At 37.9% G+C, this 22,060-nt stretch overlaps 1 long non-coding RNA gene across 1 annotated transcript in view; it reads right to left on the bottom strand.

Moving 5' to 3' along the window:
• The window catches only part of LOC127483145 (uncharacterized), a 110,795-nt gene extending 89,467 nt beyond the window's left edge, over positions 1–21,328 (bottom strand). The window contains exons 1-2 of the long non-coding RNA XR_011378237.1: positions 16,706–21,328; positions 7,663–7,741 (exon numbers count right to left, since the gene is read on the bottom strand). This is a non-coding gene — a long non-coding RNA (uncharacterized lncRNA). The remainder of the gene's footprint in view (positions 1–7,662; positions 7,742–16,705) is intronic.
• Positions 21,329–22,060: the final 732 nt, after the last annotated feature.

Genomic DNA, 22,060 nt, shown 5'->3' with positions numbered 1-22,060 from the left:
ATAATAAATTGATAAATTTATTAATTGATATTTCTACCTTTTCACATTCTTCTTTTTCCTGTTTCTTAATTCTCCTCTTTTTTATTTTTTAAAATTTTACTTGTTATACAAGTTTCATGTATTTCATATATACAGATTTAGCAGCATAATGACATTTCCTTCCCACCCTCCTTCCTGCCCATGCTCCAACCCTTCCTCCTCCTCCCTCTCACATTCCCACTCTTAATTTTACGAAGATCTGTTTTCAGTTTACTTAGTGATCAAATAGTTAACCCTACACTAAGTAAAAGTGTTCAACAAATAGCATGAAAAAAAAAAAAAAACACTGTTCCTCTACAGAAGAGACATGGGCTGTAAACAATCATCAGACCTCAAAATGTCTATTTCACTCCAATACATTGCATTTTAGGTACACTTTTACCTTCTATCAGGGAAAACATATGATATCTATTTTCTGGGACTGGCTTATTTCACTAAGTATAGTGGTTTCCAGTTGCATCTATCTTGTTGCCAAAGACATAGCTTCATAGTAGTCCAGAGTGTATATATACCATAATTTCTTTATCCAGTCAACAGTTGATGGACATTTGGGTTGAATCTATATCTTAGCTATTGCAAATTGTGCTGCAGTGAACATGGGGGTACAGATGGTTCTTTCATTTCCCTTGGGTAAATTCCCAGGAGTGGGATGGCTGGATCACATGGTAGGTCTATATTCAGATTTCTGGGGTATGTCTATATTGTCTTCCACAGTGCCTGCACCACTTTACATTCCCACCAACAGTGTATTAGGGTACCTCTTCCCCTACATCCTTGAAAGTACTTGTCATTTGTTTATTTTTGTAAAAAAAGACATTCTAACTGGAGTGAGGTAAAACCTCATCATAGTTTTGATTTGCATTTCCCCAATGGCTAGTGATCCTGAGCATTTTTGCAAGTGTCATTGGCCATTTGAATTACAAACATGATATTTCTTGGTGATCATTGCTAATGTGTGTGCTCCACTTTGAAAATACAATGATTAAGCTCAAAACATAAGCATGCAACTAAACCATTAGACTCTATAAAATATTAAGTCCAATTTTCATGAAATGATACCTCATTTGATAACCTAAGTATGAATATGTTTCAGGGTACTTTGATTAAAAACATAAATATAGAGGTTGCATATTTATATATCATTAAGCCTATAAAAGTTACTACTGGGTATAAGAAGCAAGGAACTAAAGTGTTTTATTTCTTTATTTATAGTAGCACCAAGCAGTACCAAATCTACATGTATATTAACATGTACAAGTTTAATAGTTACCAGAATGTATCTCACTACAGATGCTTGCCAGTCCAGGAATATGAATGGCACTAGATTTCCCTATCGTACATATTTTTATAGTAAAATTGTTAAAATGTCTTCACAATTTAGAAGAAAAAATTAACTTCAGGCATATTTTCTTAGGAAGCTACTGAAAACTATTCCACACTAAAATGAAATAATAAAACAAGAACAATGAAAAAAAAAAGACACAGAAGCCAGGAAACAAAGGATCCAATACAGGAAAATGGCAAATGGAATTTGTACAAAATTATCAAAAGGACATCCCAAGATCCGTGCATGCAGGAAGCCTACATGAAAACAGTCAGGGAACAGGAAGATGCATTTATTAAATACAAATAAAAGGAGGTGGTGTAGTTATTGGAAGATAATTTTGGAAGTTTCACTAGTTAGAAAATTATATTCAGAGACACTTTACAGAACTGCTATTGGTATAGAAAAACTTTACTTTTGCTTTTTAAAAAACTAGGTGGCCGGCGCCGCGGCTCACTAGGCTAATCCTCTGCCTTGCAGTGTCAGCACACCGGGTTCTAGTCCCTGTCAGGGCACCGGATTCTGTCCCGGTTGCCCCTCTTCCAGGGCAGCTCTCTGCTGTGGCCAGGGAGTGCAGTGGAGGATGGCCCAAGTCCTTGGGCCCTGCACCCCATGGGAGACCAGGATAAGTACCTGCCTCCTGCCATCGGATCAGCACTGTGCACCGGCCACAGCATGCTGGCCGCGGCGGCCATTGGAGGGTGAACCAACGGCAAAAGCAAGACCTTTCTCTTTGTCTCTCTCTCTCACTGTCCACTCTTCCTGTCAAAAAAAAAAAAAAAAAAAAAAAAAAAAAAAAAAAAAAAAAAAACTAGGTAAGTACCCAGAAACCAATAAGACAATTATCAACTTCAAAGAGTAAAGGACTCCTAGAAATTGTACACAAGCTACAATGCTTGAGCTCAACAATGAAAATAATTCATGCATGTATACATGGACATACATTCCTAATAATGGAAATACTGGAAATTTATTTTACCTAGAAATGTGATATGAACTATATTGGAGAATAGAAAGAAGATAAGGAGAAAATCCTCATCTTCTATAAAAGGAAAATAAATAATTTCTAAAAAATTAAAAATCATGAAAATAGTTTAGAAGTATATAGGCATTTTTATTTTATTAATGTTAAATATTTCATAAAATTGACTAAACTTTCAGGGTTGCAATTTATTACTATCTTACTGCTATGCTAAAATTAATTATTAAGTTATTGCAATTGTAAATTGTTTTCATCTTCAATTCACATTTTTGTAGAAAACATTTTTAAATGAGAAAACATTATAATGTGTTGCCATTATCTGTTAAGATCAAAGCAAATTTTGATAAAGGGAGTCTATTCTTAACTGCATTTTTGTATATTTTTAAAAGATTTATTTATTTATTTGAAAGTCAGAGTTACACAGAGACGAGGCAGAGAGAGAGAGAGAGAGAGAGAGAGAGAGAGAGAGGTCTCCCATCCAATGATCCACTCCCCAATTGGCCACAACGGCCGGAGCTGTGCTGATCCGAAGCCAGGAGCCAGCAGCTTCTTCTGTTTCTCCCACGTGGTGCAGCGGCCCAAGAGCTTGGGCCATCCTCCACTGCTTTCCCAGGCCGTAGCAGAGAGATGGATCAGAAGTGGAGCGGCTGGGTCTCAAACCTGCACCCATATGGGATTTTTTTGTACATTGACTTTGTGTCCTGTAACTTTGCTGAATTTGTTTTTAGTTCTAGCAGCTTTTTGGTGTAGTCTAGGAATTTATATACATAAGACCATGTCATCTTCAAATAGTAACAATTTCACTTTCTCCTTTCCAACTTAGGTGCCTTTTGTTTCTTTCTCTTGCCTAATTGTTCTAGCTAGAACTCACAAAACTATGCCAAATCAAAGTGGTAAAAGTAGGTATCTTTTTCTTATTCCAAATGTTAGGGGAAAAAAACCTTCAACTCTGCACATTTAATATGATGCTACCTGGTGGTTTATTATACATGGCCTTGATGATGTTGACTTGATTTTGGTAGAATGTACATTCAGGAATTTTGGCAGATTGTATGTCCAGGAATCTGTCCACTTCTTCTAAATTTTTCACTTTGTTGGCATACAGCTGTTTGTATAAATTCCTGATGATTGATTTTATTTCTGTGGTATCCATTCTTACATCTCTTTTTCAACTCTGATTTTACTGATTCGGATTTTCTCCCTTTTTTTGGTTAGTTGGGCCAATGGTGTACCAATTTTGCTTATTTTTTCAAAAAACCTGCTCTTCATTTTACTGATATTTTGTATTTTTTGCTTCAATTTTGTTTATTTCTTGTCTAATTTTTTCTTTCCTACTATTAATTTGGGGTTTGGTGGTTTTCTAGGTCATTGAGATGCATTGATAGCTCATTTATTTGATGCCTTCCGAATATTTTCATGCACTCACCAATCTCCATAAACTTCTAACACTGCTTTTGCTGTATCCCATACATTTCAATATGTTGTGCTGTCATCTTCATTCATTTCCAGGAATTTTTTTATTTCCCCTTTGATTTCTTCTATGACCCACTATTCATTGTGGACCATAATGTTCAGTCTCCTTGTGTTTGCATGTTTTCTAGAGATTCTTAAGTTGTTAATTTCCTACTTAATTCCATTGTGGTGAGAAAAGGTACATGGTATGATTTCAATTTTTTTGAATTTACTGCGACTTGCTTTATGGCCAAATATATTGTCTATCCTAGAGATATTTTCCATGCACGGATGAAAAGAATGTGTATTCTGCAACTGTGGAATGTAAGGTTCTATAGATATCAGTTAAGTCCATTTGGTCCCTACTGTAGAGAAGCTTTGTTGTTTCTTTGTTGATTTTCTGAAAAGCTGACCTGTCTTTTGATGAAAGGGGGCATAATTATTATACAGGAATCTACATCTCCCTTTAGATTCATTAATATTCCTTTTAAATAGGCAGGCACACATATACATTTACTATAGTCACATCTTCCTCTTGAATTGATCCTTTAATCATTAAATAAATAATGTCTTTCTTTGTCACTTTCCACAGTTTTTGTGTTAATGTCTATTTTTGACTGATATTAGGATGGCAAATCATGCTGTTTTTGGCTTTTTATTATCATGGAATATCTTTTTCCATCCTTTCACTTTCAGTCTCTGTGGATCTGTGTTGGTGAGGTGTGTTTCTTGCAGGTATCAAATAGATGGGTCTTGTTTTTTAATCCATTCAGGCAGTCTGTATCTTATAATTGGATAATTTAAGCCATTTACATTCAAGATTACTATTGATAAGTAATTACTTGGCCCTGCCATTTTTCCATAAATATGTCAATTATTTGCTTTATATTTTTGGACTTTTATTAGAGTATTTTCTACCTTCACATTCTTTCATAATGTCTAACTTACTGAGTTTTTGCATGTATGACATCTTTAAGTATCATTTGCAGGGCTGTGAGAGTAGTTTCAAATTCTTTCCATTTCTGTTTAGAATGTCTTTATTTCACCTTCATTCATAAATGAGAGCTGCTTTGCAGAGTACAGTATTCTAGGTTGACAGTTTATTTTAATATTTGGAGTGTCTCTCCATTCTCTCCTAGCCTGTAGGGTTTCTGATGAAAATCAGCTGTTGATCTAATTGGAGAACCTCTGACGGTAATCTTTTCTTCACGTTTTACTGTTGAAAGTTTGACTACAGTTGCCATGGTGAAGATCTTTTCTGGTCATGTCTATTAGGAGTTCTATGTGCTTCTTGTACTTGAATATCCATTTCTTTCTCCAAATTAGGGAAGTTTTCTATTATTATTTCACTAAAGCAGCAAAAACCTGGGCCTTCAGTCTCTATGACATCTCATCTCTTTGTCATTAAAACATCACTTGTTCCATTTTCATCAAATCATAGCAGCTGATTTCACCAAATTACCCATACTAAGTTGCTGTCCAAATGACCAATACTCACCCACAAGTTACTTGGGAAGAAAACTGGACATAAACCATTTAAGCCCAGTCAGCAATTCTTTCAAATTTCATTTTATAATACTTGAAAAATATTAAAATATTCAATTAAACTCTAATACTGCATCAATAGCATAACCATTCCAATAGCTAGTGTTTCTACTCCTTAATATTTCCTTCTGTGTCATGATAACAAGCGGGTAAACATTATGAACAACTACACTAGAAAGAGAAATAACAGACACCCTATCCAGGATAGTCTTAGCAGACTCACCAAAGTGTTTTTATTTATGTCTTTCATCCTTACTCACACATTCAAGATTTCATTTTTGTTTCCCATTGCAAACATTCCTCAAGACCATCTATTGCTGTGCCTTTATGTTTTTCTGCCCTTGTATGTTCATTTAAGATTTATAGATGTGGTGGAAAGGGAGAGTCCAATGTCCATATTGAGCAGTAGTTATGTTAATGCGGTTTAGTTTTAAGAAATTTCTTTTACTAAATATTTTTTACTCACCTAATTTATGTGATCAAAAGTCATAATATTCTACAGTCCTCCTTATCTCCTGCATCTCTATAAATCTTCTTGACTAGGTCATGATGTCTTAAATTCAATAATGGTTTATTTCTATTTTATTATACTTTCATTACATGCCAAATATTTTAGTACAAATAGCAGCAAGCTTCCTAACTATATTTTATTTATTTATGATCCTCACAGTAGACTTCCTTTCTGCTATAACTGTTATATACCATCACATGGAATTTTTAAGAATATTCAATTACTTCACTACTTAACTATGGTATTTTTGCTCTGAGCACACTTCCTTAGACATTCACGAGGCAAAATTCTCACATATCACAGTGAGCTCATTGTTTTCCTTAATTATATGGTAGCTTTTAACCCATTCTGCATAGTGTCAAATGACCACTCAATTCAATTTTTTACCTGATATTTAATCATAACAATAACTGTCAACAAAAAAATTACATATTGATTAAAAAATTAAAGGATGCATTTGCATGTGTTAAGACCACTGGACACAAATGCTTATTGGGTGACATTGACAAGACAGCATAATAGGAGATTCCAGATTTCATCCATCCACAAAAAATATTAATTAATAACTACCCACAAATGAAAACAGCTTGAAAATCTCAGGAGCTCATTTAAGAAGCTTCAGCAATACAGTGGAGCAAGAAACCTGAAAATAATTTCAGAAAGAGTAAAGAAAAATATTTATTGTCTATGTCATCCCATTCCCCAGGCCAGAGAGGGAAATTACAAGCTCAGAAATTTCCCCCTCATTGGGAAAATGAGAGCGAGGTAAACAACCAGTTTCCCTAGTCTTTGCGATCACTGTCTGAAGAACTCAAATTAGTTCACTGAAGTCACTTCACTCAAGTCACTGGGGTGACTCATATAAAGATACGTGAAAAGAAGAACAAAGAAAGCCAGAAGCTACCCATACCAGTCACACTGCAGAAACAGCACAGTCCTCAGGGTCTTGCTCTACAGAAGACATCAACAGCTCTGGAAGCCACTGTATGCCCCGCACAGCTTCTCCCTCTAAGGGCCACTTTCTTTAACCTTCACAAACTCCAATTATGAGCCACTACCTTTCCTTCTTCCTCCTTGAAACCCCACCTCAAATGTTACCATGGATACCTCACCCTTCATATCAACAGCAACTACCACATCTGAATATTTCTGCAATTAGCCCAGGACCCTGCTTGCTGGTTTTGACTCCCAACACTTGGTAAGTTGCTCTGACAGCCCTGTGCATACACACAGCCAACCCCAACCCTAGTTCCAGTTGCCAACATCACACAGGCACCTTAAGTTGGCTCCAGCAGCAACACACATACAGGCAGTCAACCCAGTCACAACCACCACTGCAACTGGCCAATATCTCCTGCTTTATGAATCAGAGGTGCAGCTGAGGACCACAATAGCCCTTGCATCTACCACAAATCCTTGCAGTTTTCACTGTAAAGAGCATACAGCTGCCAACATCTTGGACTTAAATAGCCTTGCTGATGATATGCCAAAACCCCCCAGACCCAGATCACTACATACTCCATTACTTGGTACCTGGCACAACAATGCACTTAAGCATGCCCTACTCTCCCACAGATGAAGGTCTTTTAAAGTAAAATCAGTCTATAAAGTCTTAAAAAGATGACGCTTTGTTTGAATGTGTAGACATCTACACAAGGCAACAAATGTCACAGAGAAACATGGTACCAATAAAGGAACACAACAAACCCCCAAATAAATAGACATCCAAAAATTGCCTGAAAGATGTATTAAGGAAACTTCAGAATAAGAGAAAGGGGCTGGTGCTGTAGCATAGCGGGTTAAACTTACCTTCAATGCCAACATCCCATATTGGTGCCAATGCAAGTCTCGGCTGCTCCACTTCTGATCCATCTCCCTGCTAACGTGCCTGGGAAAGCAGAAGATGGCAAAATTACTTGGGCCCCTGGACCCATGTAGGAGACCCAGATGAAACTCCTCCTGGCTTTAGTCTTGCCCAGCCCTAGCCACTGCAGCCATTTCAGTAATGAACCAGCAGATGGAAGCACTCTCTCTCTCCTGCCCTCTTTCTCACTCTCTCTCTCTCTCTCTCCCTCTGCCTTTCAAATAGATAAATAAATCTTTTTAAAAAAAAAAAGTATAACTACTTCATGTGCTGAAAATTGTTATTATGTTAAAATAGAAAAGGAAACTCCTCAATTTATTTTTATGAAGCAAGTATTACCTTGATATCAAGATAGTACAAAGACATGTCAAAAAGAAAGAAAATTATAAACCATTATTTTTCATGAAGTTAGGCAAACTTACTTCAAAAATATATTACCAAATGGGATACAACAATAAAAAGAATTATGTCCATGAACATGTGCAATTCATTCCATGCCTGATAGACTTGTTCAACATTTGGAAATCTATCAATGTAACCCACCATAAAAACAATATAAAAAAGAAAAATCATATAATCATTTAATTATAAATATAAAACACATTTGACAAAATCATTTACCTGGTTGTGGGTGATCCTGTAAGACTGTCTGCCTAGCCCATGCAGTTAGCCTGACTGCTGGCAGACAGTGGGAGCCCCAGGCACATTTCCCTCCACCCCCGCCTTCCTCCAATCAGGTAAACTGCTCCCGGGTATGGCCCAAGCCCACCTAGAAAGCTACCCTAGCTACTTGACCTTCAAGCTGATTGGAGAGGCATATTGGTGCCAGTGTCAGTTCTGTCCTATAGAGTTAGTGTTGCCCTGAATTAGCTACAGCCCTTCTAATGTTGCCTGCCCTTTAAAAGTGTAGGTAGTCATTAACGAAGCCTGTCCCCAGTGTTTCTTGTGGAAGAACACCGTCGCCCCACTTTCCCTGACAGTGCAGACTTTATGGGATGAGTCCACACCTGGTCATTACAAAAACTCTCAACGAATTAAGAATAGAGGAAAACTGCCACAATTTGGCAAAGAAAATCAAGAAAGAACATTAGCTAGCATGGCAGTTCATTTAAAAAATCTGAAAGATCTCTCCAAAATTAAAAACAAAGCAAATACACCACTCTTATTTAATAACAGTACTAGGAGTTCTGGCTGCTACATTAAGACAAGAGAAAGATGTGGCCAGCATCGTAGTGACACAGCAGGTTTAGCTGCCATTTGCAATGCCTGCACCCCATGTGAGTGTGAAAGCCCAGCCCCAAACATCATAGCTATCTGGAGAGTGAACCAGTAGATAGAAGATCCTCTCTCACACTCTCTGATTCTTTCAAATAAATATTTTAAAAGAAATAAAAAACATCCTGGTTGGAGAAGAAGAAAGACAAGATAGATTGGAAAATCTATTTAAGAAGAAAACTCATATATAACTTCTGCAGGGGTACAACACACAAGAAAACATGAAAATCAATCACATCCTATATTCTAATGATGAAGAAGTGAAACTAGAATTAAAATAAAATGCTACTTTCAATCACTCCAAAGAAAATCAAATATTTAGATACATACTTAACAAAACACATAGCATCTATATAATGAAAACAAAATGATGAATAGAGAAATCCAAGAATACCTAAATATATGGAGACACATATTCATGGATTGGGAATCTTAAAATAGTTAACATATCAATTATTCCCAAATTGATATACATATTTAATGCAATTATATATATATATATATAGTTTTTAATTTAATTTTGAATTAGTTTTTAACAGATTCAATGTACTTTGTGGATACAATTCTAAGAACATAATAATGGCCGGCGCCACAGCTCACTTGGCTAATCCTCCACCTGTGGCACCAGCACCCCAGGTTCTAGTCCTGGTTGGGGCACCAGATTCTGTCCCAGTTGTTCCTCTTCCAGTCCAGTTCTCTGCTATGGCCTGGAAAGGCAGTGGAGGATGGCCCAAGTCCTTGGGCCCTGCACCCGCATGGGAGACCAGGAGGAAGCACCTGGCTCCTGGCTTTGGATAGGCACAGCGTGCCAGCAGCAGCACGCCAGCCGTAGTGGCCATTTGTGGGGTAAACCAACGGAAGGAAGACCTTTCTCCCTGTCTCCCTGTCTCTCTCTCTCACTCTCTAACTCTGCCTGTCAAAAAAAAAAAGAACATAATAATATTTCCTTCCTCCCTTCCTCACCCTCTCTCCCTGCCACCATCTTTTCTTCTCCCTTTCTTTTTTAAGTTTTTGAGAAAACATTTTAAAATTACATTACAGAAAAAGGCTTACTATCACATCGAAGAAGAAGTTTAACAAGTAAAAAGAAAAAAGACTCTAGTGAGAATATAGACAATGGCTATAAATAATAATTGAATGGAAAAATAACCATTTCACTATTAAACAGTAAATTTTAAAGTAATCACAGATCATTAAAACCATAATAATATAACATTATTCACCACTGGTTTCACAAAGGTACAAAACAAAGTTTTAGAAAACTGTATGTGCAGCAATACTGATACATACAAACCTTTTTTTTTTTTTTAAATTTAGCTTCCACATATAAGGGAGAATAGGGAGTATTTGTTTTTCTTGGTCTAGAATATCTCACGCAACATGATGTTCTCCAGTTGCACCCATTTTGCTTCAAATTATAAAATTTAATTTTTAAAGCTGAATAACATTCCATCATGTATGTATGCCACATTTTCTTTATTCCTCTGATGATGGACACCTTGAATGGTTCCAAATTTTGGCTGTTGTGAACAGTGCTGCTACAAACATGGTGGTGCAGGTTCATACATGTGGTCAAGTTTTTTGGGCATATACCCAGTAGTGGGATTGTTGAATTATATGGCAAGTATATTTCTAGTTTTTAAAGAAATCTCCACACTGTTTTCCGCAGTGGTTGCACTAAGTTCCATTCGTATCAACAGTGTGTAAGTGTTCCCCTTTGTCTGTGTCCTCACCAGCATTTGTTATTCTGTGTGTTTTGGATTTTAGCCACTTTGATAGGAATGAGGTGATATCTCATTGTGGTTTTGATTTGCATTTACCTGATGGCTAGTAATATTGTTCACTTTTTCATATATTTGTTGGCTGTCTGTATTCCTTCTTTTGAGAACTGTCTATTGAAATCTTTTGCCCATTTCTCAACTGGATTGGATGTCTTTTTGTTGTTGAGTTTTTAAAGTTGCTGATATATTTGGAACATTAATCCTTTGTCAAATAGGTGGTTTACAAATAGTTTTTCCCATTCTGGTGGATGTCTCTTCACTCTACTGATCATTTCTTTTGCTTTGCAAAAGCCTTTCAGTTTGATATAGCCCCATTTGTTTAGTTTTGCTTTTATTGCCCTTAAAGGGTCTTATCCAAGAAGTCATCCCCCACACCAATGTCATGGAGTGTTTCCCCTACATTTTATTTTTTTTAATATTTTTGCTTATTTATTTGACAGGTAGAGTTACAGACACTGAGAGAGACAGAGAGAAAGGTCTTCCTTCCGTTGGTTTACTCCCCAAATGGCCGCAACGGCTGGAGCTACGCAGATCCAAAGCCAGGAGCCAGGTGATTCTTCCTGGTCTCCCATGCAGGTGCAGGGACCAAGGACTTGGGCCAGGCCATCCTCCGCTGCCTTCCCAGACCACAGCAGAGAGCTGGACTGGAAGAGGAGCAACCGGGACAGAATCCAGCACCTATGTGGGATGCCGGCGCTGCAGGCGGAGGATTAACATAGTGCTCCATGGCACCGGCCCCTCCCCTACATTTTCTTATAACATCATAGTCTCAAGTCTTGAATTTAGGTCTTTGATTCATCTTGAGTTGATTTTTTGTATATGGTGAGAGGTACATATCTAATTTCATTCTTCTACATATATAAATTCAGTTAAGCCAGCACCTTATTCTGTATGGTCTGAGCACTTTTGTCAAAAATCAATTGTCTGCATGTATGGAGATTAATTTCTCAGCTCTGTATTCTGTTCCATTGATCTATGTACCTGTTTTTATGCCTGTACCAAGCTGTTTTAATTACTGTATCTTTCTAGTATGCTTTGTCATCAGGCATTGTGGTGATTCCAGCTTGTTTTTTCTTGCTCAGGATCACTTTGGCTATTCAGGGTCTTTTGTGATTCCATATGAACTTTAGGATTGATTTATCTAACTTAGTAAAGGATATCACTGGTATTTTGACAGGGATTGCATTGAATATGTAGATTGCTTTAGGTAGCATAGATATTTTAATGATATTGATTCTTTGATCCATGAGCAAGGAATATCTTTCTATTTAATTTTTGTGTGCCCTTAATTTCTATCACCAATGTTTGATAATCCTCATTGTAGAGCTCTTTCACTACTTTGGCTGAATTTATTCTAAATATTCAATTTTTTGTGGCTATTGTGAATGGACTTTGTTTCTTGATTTCTATTTCTGTGAGTTCATCATTAGCATACAAGAAAGGTACTTGGCTTGTTGTCTTGGGTTTGGAGTATTGTCTCTGAGTGATTTGTTTTATTTTAATTAAGGTCAGCTGTGTCTATAAGTGACATAGCGGACTAGTCTGCTGCAGTTTATAGGGATATAAATGTGGCTTCATGATGAATAAGGGTTTCCTTGGGTGTGTATTTTGGTCCACTAAGAGTTCAGTGTCAGTATCCCTGGTGAGCACGATAGCCAGGCCTTTTATCTTGGTGCTAAGGGAACAAGGGTGGCTGCCCTCTTGTCCAACTGGCAGGCATGAGTGATGCTGGGGCTTGTAGCAATTTCTGTGGATCTAGGACTGTGTGATATGGACGGGCCCTTCCTCAGCTCCTGCTACAAGAGTCCAACTGGTGCTGTGGCTTGTAATACCAACAGCCCTAGATCTAGGGCTAGGGGATATGAACTGAACTCTGTTCAAGTCCTACAGAGTGACTACAAGGTATACAGAGAGCTTATGAGTCCAAAGAGTGAAATGCAGGTAGATTCTTCCCTATGTTCATTGGTAGATTCCAGTCACACCAAGAAATTTAGAAATTGTTCCAGTCCTAGCATTGCAGGATACAGTGTGGTCATCACCTGTGGTGGAATGAGAAGGCCATGCCAAGATGGCCACTGGCAAGCGAGCATCAGTTACATAGGAATGGCTTCAGAAAACCCCTGGAAACAACCTGGCAACAGAGCCTCAGGAATGGCTTCAGAACCCCCTGGGAAATCACCTAGGAAACCACCTGGCAATGGAGCCTGCCTGGCAACAGGCTGTAATTGGTTAGTGCATAAACTGCCCCTTGACCGGATTGGCTGCCTCAGCTATATAAGCTGCTGTACCAACTGAAATAAAAGAGTCTGCGGGCTGCTCACCTCTGGCCCTCTTTCACCCTACTCCCAGTGTCTGTGTGGTGACTCCATGCCTCTTGCCCCCACTGTGCTCCTCCTCTCAGAATGAATCCACAGCAAGAATCACCCAGATCTCCCAGGGTAGGGATGAATTTTTTATAGACTACTTCTAATATCAGCCTCCAGAAGCTAAGGAGAAACCCCATTGCTCACATGCAGTGCCTGAGCATAACTCTGGGACTTATGCCCCCAAAATCCCATAGTTGTAGGATGTAGAGGATCTGTCATTTTCTCCCCATGTTGACTCTTATGATGCTAGTTAGCATACTGTATGATTTTTCACTGCAGAATATAGTGCTCTGCAGAAGTGGAATTTCTTCTTGGCTAAAACTGCAAGCAATAGGGCATTCAGCAATTTCTTCCTACTTTGGTGTGGTAAGATGGTGGCTCACAACTGGCAGCTGGCTGTGCGGTGTGGCTGGCTGCAGTGGTGTCTGTCTTCTCTCCTCTTGTCCCATGGAGTTTTTGTTGCTGTAGTGTTTTTTTTTTTTTTCATTTCTTTGCTGAAAATTTCTGTCATTCAGACTCCTGGAAACATAGTCCTTCCTTTGTTCTTCTCATATCATACTGCAGCTTAAGTGAGTGTGGCTATACCCTATTCAGCCATGTTGCTTTAATGACATTCTTTTTAAAATTAAAAAAAAAGAATTTTTAAATATAAATAATGTTGCTTTTAAATTTATGTGAAGAACTACAGACCATAGACTACCTATTGAAAAGAAAAATAAAATGGAGAGAGTCATTCTATCCAGTTAATAAGATAGAATCCTTAACAGGGTTACTAAGTTGCTATAGAAATGAAGACTGTGTGCTAACTGTTGAAATCTTTACTTAATGTATACTAAACTGATCTTCTGTATATTAAGAGAATCAAAAATGAATCTTGATGTGAATGGAAGGGGAGAGGGAGTGGGAAAGGGGAGGGTTGCGGATGGGAGGGACGGTATGGGGGGGAAGCCATTGTAATCCATAAGCCATACTTTGGAAATTTATATTCATTAAATAAAAGTTTAAAAAAAAAGACTGTGTGCTATTAGAAGACAGACACCTAGAGCAATAGAATTCAATATTGAATACAGATCCCAGAATGCATCTACACAAATGTACCCCCACATTTTTAATCAATTATATTTTTTATTAATTTTAACTCTTTTGAAATCCAGAGAGAGAGGTTTTCCATCTACTGGTTCATTCCTAAAGTCCCACAACAGCTGGAACTGGATCAGACTAAAGCCCAAAGCCATAAAATCCATCAGTGTCTCTCATGTGGAAGGCAGACACCCAAATAATTGAGCCATTATCTGTTGCCTCCCAAGATGCGCATTAGTAGGAAGCTACAGAAGGAGGGGCAGGACATGACCCCAGACATACCAACAGTCATCCCAAGTGGTGTCTTAGACTGATGCACCAGAACACCAATCCCTGTCTCACTTATTTTTTACAAAGTACAAAAGTCAGTTCTATGTAAAAAGGATACTTTTTCCAACAAACGTTGACACAACAAGTGGGCATCAATAGATAAGAAGAAAGAGAGAAAAAGAAAGGATGGAGGGAGATAGAATAAAGGAATGAAAGGAGGGATGCAGGGAGGAATAGAGGGAGGGATAGATGGAAAGACAGACTCAAAGCCCACACCTTATAAAACCAAGTTAACTCAAAATGGGTCATAGACTTAAATGGTTTAATATAAAACTATCAAATATTTAGAAAATAAAGCATGAAAGAAAATAATTAGGTTTTAGAACTAAGCAAATAGTTCTTATTCTTGACACAAAACATCATCCATAAAGGAAAAAAAAAAAAAAACAGTAAATTGGACTCCATGAAGAAGATTAAATGGACACATCCATACCAATTAGAAATAAAAAGAAATAAAATTATTGATATATAATAACTTAGATGAATTTCCAGGGCATGATATTAAGTGAAAAAGTAAATCCCAAAACATGATACTCAGTAATTCCATTCAAATAACATTCCCAAAATGATAAAATTGTAGAAATGCAGATTAGAGGTTGGAAAAAGTTGAGCACTGGTTCAAGTCCCAGCTGCTCCATTTCTGATCCAGCTTCCTACTAATCCACCTGGGGAAGCAGCAAACTATAGCCTGAGTGCTTAGCCCCCTCCACCCATGTGGGAGATATGAATGGAGTTCCTGAATCCTAGCCCAGCCCTGGCAATTGGTAAATGAACCAAAGTTATAAGATCTCTTTTACTCTCCATCTCTCCCTCTCTCTTGCCTTTCAAATAAATAAAAACACACCTGTGTTATGAAGATAAATTTGAAAAAAAAAAAAGTTGATTGACAAATTACTAGTTTTGTTTATCGGTGCCCATTTCTAATTGTATAACATTACATTTCTTTCATCAGTGCCCCTCTGGGATTTGTGATCTGTAATTCATTTTCCCCCTGGGGACCCTTTTGTTCCTTTTTGTGACCAACCTGTCTCCAAGAACTCCGACCTCTCTAAATACCTCCCCTTCTACCTTAGAAGTGTCAACTTCCATAAAATACTATTGCCTTACATCCATCACACATTAGCCCTTGTCTTTCAATTTCCCAGGGGCCAATGCTCTTAAATATCAGATTATAAACCTTTTTTGTCTATTTTTTTGTTTCAGAATTTTCTTAACAGCTTCATCTCTCATAACGACCTTGCATCCCATCATCTTTGCCCTTCACCTTCACTGTATCTTTTTAATACTTTCTACACAAATAGGCTACAAGATACAGTGTAGTGTTTTGGAGTGTTTGCTTACTTATATACAGTGTAAGATTTGTATGATCCCTTGTCTTTAGCTATACAGAAAGTTTAGGTTGTGAATAATTTTTTTTCTGTATGTCTATAACATTTTTGTGTATAAATTTATATTTAAATGGCCACTAACATTTTACAGCAATTTCAGAGCCCCACTCAGCATTTTGAAGCCTCTCACATCCATCTCAACAATAATTTGTCTTGTTCTATCTTACCTAAATTTTCCCTATTCTCATTTAAGACATACTTGAACAAATTGCATGACTATCACTTCAGTGTCTCTCCACTATCTTGCCTCTTTTTTAGTGATTTTCAACTCCATGAGCTCCAATTCATACTGCCAGCCCATCTTTCTGGAATGTCACACCTCATTGCATGCCCAGTGCTCACTGCTCTTGATCCCTTAGCTATTGTTCAAAACATTTGGTTCTTCTTCTGTCCTCTATACTGATCTCCAATGCTCCAAAAATACCCTTACTCATTAAATAAAAGGTTTCTTTGGCAAAAAATAAAAATATCTTCATGTCATCTTTTTTATTTAATGAATGCATTTTTACACAGATACAACTTTAGGAATACAGTGGTTATTTCCCCCATGCCCCCTACCCCACTCCCTTCCCGCCTCCCATTCCCTCTCCCATCTCCTTCATTATGGTTCATTTTTAGTATGACTTTATATATAGAGGACCATCTCTATGCTAATCATAGATTTCAACAATTTGCCCCCACACTCACACACAACATATAGAGTACAGTTTGTGAAGAGAATTTGCAGTTGATTTTCATATTGCAATTCAATAGGGACAGAGGTCCTACCTGGGGAGCAAGTGCACAGTGACTACTGTTGTTCCTTTTTTTATGACATCAGTGATCATTCGAGGCTCTTTCTGTGGGCTGCCAGGCCTATGGAGGCCTTTTGTGACCATAGACTCCATCGGTATTTGGACCTGGTCATAAGCAAAAGAGGATGTTCTCCTCTCCCTTCAGAGAAGAGTGTCTCATTCTTTGATGACCCTTCCTTTCCTCTGACTGACCATGCATTTTAATGTATTGTCTGTTCTTAACCAATTTTTCAGTTCACTCATTATTCTCAGATCTTTCCATGAAAAGCCCTCCAAAATTACAATTTTGTATAATCTATATTCCAAGGCAGTTACACACATGGCAATAATGGTTATGTAGCTGACAATGGCATATGAAATAGATATCTTAATGGTTATTCAGAAACTTGTGCCTTTGGGTATACAGAAAAGGCTCATTCACGTTCTTCATCCAGTTTGTGCCTAGGGAACCAAGATAATGAGCCAGAAGAGCTAGGAACAGCAGTCTCTTTGCTGAAACCTTGCTGAGGCATATCCATGCCCAGCAGGATAAAGATCAAGCCTGTTGGTAACTCAGCTTGACCTTCTGGTCATGAGCTATGAGGGATAATTGGAATTTAAGGGACTCTGAAGCTAATAAAAAAAGAGAAAGAGAGAGTGTGTGCTGAGTGCCACACAAAGTAACCATAGTATGTGTCATGTCTAAGGTTAAGTACACAGAAAAAAAACAGGACATGAAGCCAAAAGTTCAGGGCCCAGCTAACTACAGAACTGAGCAGGATGTAGGAAAGGAGTAAAGGTTCAGGACTTTTGTTATATATTGAATACAAGGTGAGTGGATTTTACACTAAAGACACAGTGCTGGAATGAGTTCAGTTCTCTAGACAATGGCTATAAAAGCTTTCTATGAACTCTACACAATGTTATAATTCCCAGAGAACCATCTGTAGGTAAAAAATGAACAATGAACATACACACTGTAGAAAAAATTAGGTGGTCTAATTTTGTATCTTTGATTTCTGAATATAATTACACACTTACACTTCAAAGATAGGCTTTCATAAAAACAAGGCTACAAGGGCTGGCATTGTTGTACAACAGTTAAGCTACCTCTTCACCCAGTATCCCAAATCTGAGTGCTAGTGCAAATGCTAACCAGTCCACTTCTGTTCCAGCTTCCTGCAACTGTGCTTGATAAGACACCAGGTGATGACCCAGGTGTTCCTAGTTTCTGGCTGTGGCCTGCCTCAGACCTGGCTTTTGCAGCCATCTGGGGAGTGAACCACTGGATGGAAGATCTCTCTCTCTCTCTCTCTCTCTCTCTGTGTGTGTGTATGTGTGTGTATAAAAACTAATACTTTTTTTAAAAAATTAGGCTGCAGGAAGACGGTCTAATCTTCCAGTTTCATTATTAATATAAGCCTATTCTTTGATCACTGATGTAAACATTTAGCTGTTTTTATGCTAGTTCACATTCCCAGGGTTCTATTACTGAAAATGACATAAGAAATGTTCCTAAAAGTTACTTTATCACTCTAAATTAAAATTCTCAAATTCAAGTGAGAAATTAAAAACCACTGAGCATTTAGAGAAAAAAGTTATTAAAAAGTATTGATACAAACTAAAATAACCCTTCAGCATATGTTTGTGTCTTAAGATGGCTGAACTATTGTGCCTTTCTACCTCCAACTGTAAGGTGCAAGACAAAGCAATAAAGATGCTTTTGATAGCTTTTTGACACTAAAAATGCATATTTATGAATGCCCAGCAAAATCTTAATGGAAGTTTTCTATACTGTTATCTTTCATACACTTTTATGGAACATTGGCATACCCTATCTTTTTTTAAGATTTATTTATTTATTTGAGAGGTAGAGTTACAGAGAGGAGACAGAAAGAAAGGTGTTCTGTCTGCTGGCTCACTGTACAAATGGTCACTTCTACCAGAACTGGGCCAGAAGCCAGGAGCCAGGAGCCAGGAGTTTCTTCTGGGTGTCCCATGTGGGTGCAGTGGCCCAAGCACTTGGGCCATCTTCTATTGTTTTCCTAGGCCACAGCAGAGAGCTGGATCAGATTTGGACAGCCAGGATATGAACAGGCACCCACATGGGATGCCAGCACCACGGGTGAAGGCATAGGCCACTATGCAATAGCCCACTATGCCAACCCTGGCATACCCTGTCTTTAAACAAATGTTTTATGCAATAGAAAAATAAGATTAATAACTTGGATACATTATCTAGTAAGTATAATTTAGACAAAATGGAATATTAATGACTCAAAGTATAACAACATAAGGGTAAGAAGATAAAACACAGATGTATTATGTATGTCTAGTAATTTTGCAGTTTAATTCTCTTTACTATATAAGTAATTCCCCCTTTCTTTTGGTCATCACTTCTGTCCATTCTCCAACAAAATAAATATTGATTAGCAAAAAAAAATCAATCTCCTACTTTTGTGACTGCATTTATAATTCCAAGTAAAAATTTCTACAAAATATCTACAAAATATCAAAATAAATGGAAATTTGGATAACATATTCTTTCTTCTGATTTCAAATTAAACAGCTTTAATAGCATTTACTTAGTTCAGAGTCAGGTGATCCTAATGACTACTGTGCAGTTTCCAGAATCAGGCAGTTGACTCTAAACAGCTATGAGAAAAGAAGTGCTGGCTGTCCCATAGGCCTGCTGAAATAACTCTGAAAATGGAGTGGTCTCACTGCACCAAGTCAACTCAGGGTATGTGTTATACCTATTTACTACCAACTTATTTATGATTATCTTATTTTTATTATTAGCTATTATCATCTTATAGCTATAAAAGAGGAATCACCAGTTTATGGATTAGATTCAACTCTAGTTTTACTTTTCCAGTTTTCAATGTAATAATACTGCACTGAATACTGCGAATACATCCCTGTACACAGTCCTGTACATTGCTCAGAATGTGCATCTAAGATGAGAATAACAAACAGATGTAATTTTGCATGTCAACTTTGATCAACTGATGGTGACTGCTTAGAGCAATTTAAGAATATTCTAAGACTCCATACAGACACAGAATAGTGTGCCAGGATGGGTTAGCAATATCTGCCATGGATTCGGAAAGGGAGAATATCAACTTAAATGTCCTATATTTGTTGATCCTAATCTAAGGCTTTCAGGATAACTAGCCAAGGAGTTCAAGTAAATCTAAAGTATAGGAGTGCTGTTGCATGGAAGGAATAACTGCTAATGTTTTATACAGTAGGATTGCTTTGGTTGACAATACTTAATTATATATTTCAAAATAGCAAGTAGAGAGTATTTTGAATGCTTCAAGCATAAAGAAATGATAAATGGGGTGACAGATATACCAACTGCACTATTCTAATCACTACACATTGTATACATGTATTGAAATATCATAGTTTACCCCATAAATATGTACATTGTGTCAATTTTATAAAAACTAAAAATAAAATTAAGATGCCAGCCAAGTAAGACACTCTAGTGATCATCTCCTCACAGAGACATCAATTTGAACTACTAACCATACATCAAGCCACCTTCACAAAAGCTAAGGAATCCAGGTGAGAGATCCAGTGATGTATTTAAGATGGCATAAAAGAAAGAGCTGCCTGTATCATCCCTTCCCCAATTCCAATCCACCTAGCTTGGACAAGATACCTTTCCTCCCACTTGGGCAAGAGAGATAATTAAGTACAGACCTTGGACTTGAAACCCAGCATCAGATTAATAAAAATCATCATCATCATCATCATCATCATCACCATCATCATCTCACCATCATCATCAGTGATGGGACCCATAGCCTCTGACCCTCTGACTCCAGGGCAGCATCTGCAGACTGCCCCTGGAGACTGATGTTTCCATCATCCATGAATCCATCTCAGAAGCAGGCAGTCCAGAACAATGTGAGTCTTTTTTCTACACCTATTTGTGCTTGTCGTGATGGGCTACAGCTCTGAGAATATCTTAGCAACACAATTTTGGTGGCCACAGGACTTCCCACACCATTCCTCTACAAATACCAAGCAATATAATTCGGAGACAAATTGCCCATTTGGGGGAGGAAAAGGGAAGACATTGCATAAGAACCTGGGGCTGTTCCCTCCATGGTGAGACCCAGAGCCTGGCAGAATCCTGTGAGGCTTGGCCATAGTTGACTGACTGCAAACAAAGCAGTTGAGCCCATCCTGCTCCGGAAAGAGACTTACAGGGTGCAATCACCTTTTTTTTTCTTTTTTACATTAGTTCTTAGTTCATTCTGAGCAACAGGCCAACTATGGATTTAGAACAAACCTGGAGCCGGCGCTGTGGCTCACTAGGCTAATCCTCTACCTTGCGGCGCTGGCACACCGGGTTCTAGTCCCGATCGGGGCGCTGGATTCTGTCCCGGTTGCCCCTCTTCCAGGCCAGCTCTCTGCTGTGGCCAGGGAGTGCAGTGGAGGATGGCCCAAGTACTTGGGCCCTGCACTCCATGGGAGACCAGGAGAAGCACCTGGCTCCTGCCTTCGGATCAGCACGGTGCGCCGGCCACAGTGCGCCAGCCATGGCGGCCATTGGAGGGTAAACCAACGGCAAAGGAAGACCTTTCTCTCTGTCTCTCTCTCTCACTGTCCACTCTGCCTGTAAAAAAAAAAAAAAAAAACCTGGAATATGGAATATGGACACCCCCTTATGCAGAAATAGTGACAATCCATTAAAAACAGATTTGCAGCAGGTCTTGATTTAGGGTACCATCTAGTGCTGAAATAGCAGAAGTTTGCACAGCCTAAGAGAAAATCAGCAGACTGCTTAGGATTTCTGGAATGTAAACACAAAAAAGGCCAGATTTTAAAGACTGCAAAAAATACTAATCCTTCAATATGCAGATAATGTCCTAAAATAACAAGTATCAAGAACTTTCAGGGAACTATGATCTCACTTAATGAACAAAACATAATTTCAGAAATCAATCAGATACCTACTAATTTATACAAATTCCCAGACACAGAATGTATAATAGTTGCTTTAAGGAAACGCAATGAGCTTTAGGAAAACCCAGAGAAATTATTTAACATTCTACCAGAAAAACTTAACAGATGGAAGTAATTTGTTTAAAAAAAAAAAGTAAAAAGCAATCTTTGAGTTGAAAAGTACACGAGGCAAAATTTAAAATGTGGTAGAAGGCAGCAATTACATAATGGAGCAAACAGAGGAAAGAGCTAGTGAGCTCAAATATAGGCTATCTGAAAATACATAGTCAAACAGCAGGAAAAAAAAAGAGAATGAAACGTATTGAGGAACCTTATGAGATCAGAGATTGCATAATTAAAGTAAAATAGAGATTACCAAGGGTAA

The sequence above is a fragment of the Oryctolagus cuniculus genome, chromosome 8 (assembly GCF_964237555.1).
Source record: "Oryctolagus cuniculus chromosome 8, mOryCun1.1, whole genome shotgun sequence".
Taxonomy (NCBI): Eukaryota; Metazoa; Chordata; class Mammalia; order Lagomorpha; family Leporidae; genus Oryctolagus; species Oryctolagus cuniculus.
This window is presented reverse-complemented; position numbering and strand designations above follow the sequence as displayed.